This window comes from Acyrthosiphon pisum, unplaced genomic scaffold (assembly GCF_005508785.2).
Source record: "Acyrthosiphon pisum isolate AL4f unplaced genomic scaffold, pea_aphid_22Mar2018_4r6ur Scaffold_21922;HRSCAF=25289, whole genome shotgun sequence".
In the NCBI taxonomy this organism is placed as follows: domain Eukaryota; kingdom Metazoa; phylum Arthropoda; class Insecta; order Hemiptera; family Aphididae; genus Acyrthosiphon; species Acyrthosiphon pisum.
Window position 1 is genome coordinate 22884 of NW_021771440.1, and position 1087 is coordinate 23970.

Consider the following 1087-nt stretch of genomic DNA (forward strand, 5'->3'; position numbering starts at 1 on the left):
GGCTATTTTTTCAATTAAACATTTTACAGTTCATCAATAGTTAAACTATTGCATATTTAATAAATGTAATTATCGGCTTATGATAACTATAATAGGTATTATATGGGATTTGATAATATATTATTTATAATATAATATCTTCGTGGTATACGAGCCACTATCCACTGATGAACACGTGCACATATATATATGTACAATGTATATATATATTGAATGTATGTACTATTATAGATGCATTGTATTGAAAGCGTTAAATTTGTCAGTATCGCTGATATTTTCACGTCTTAACTCCCATGATTCAAGGGGAGAAAAGAGCCTCCCAAGAGGTTTTTTTCACTTAAAAAAAATGTGCAACTATATTATGTATTAATTCTGAAAATATATAGCATTTATAGAATAAAAAGTAGAACCAAATATTATGTTTAATAATTATAATTTATATAATTGTTTATATTTTAGAGATTGTCATCGTCTAAATTACGATTCTATGATACTACTACTATTATCGGACACATATATTGGTTGGTTATTATATAATTCTAAAATATTCGGAAAACTCAATAATATTGGGTTATCGATCAGTGACGTCATTTCAGTTTTCAATAGAGGGGGGCAAAGGTTTTGACCGGCCCGAATGAGTAAAAAAAAACCGCTCGCTTCGCTCGTAACCACATATTAACTACTTACATTTTTTTATGCTACCCTTTTTATTAACTAGGTAACATCATTTTTAAATAGAAGGTAGCAGATATCTTAGAAAAACAATTGTATACCTATCAGTTAAAAGTCTACAAACTATTATATGGCAATATTTATATTGATAAATATACTAATTATACTAATTATACTAATTATATTAGTAGTTTATTAGGATATCTGCTTCTTTTTTATTCTTGAAAAAATATCAACTGCATTATCTATAAATCAATTTTACCTGAATCATCACTTATAGCCCATACTTTATTACTCTGATATAGCCATATAGGTATACCTACTATATATTTATAAATTAATATTATCTTAAATTATAATATATTTTTTTTTATTGCTTGCTTATCGGCTCAAGTTTTGTCTGTTTATTAAACAT

At 26.0% G+C, this 1087-nt stretch overlaps 1 protein-coding gene across 3 annotated transcripts in view; it reads right to left on the reverse strand.

Annotated features, from left to right (window-relative positions):
• Nucleotides 1-1087, reverse strand: part of LOC100168987 (UDP-glucuronosyltransferase 2B13) — a 17415-nt gene that overhangs the window by 7336 nt on the left and 8992 nt on the right. The gene's annotated exons all lie outside the window — the stretch shown is intronic.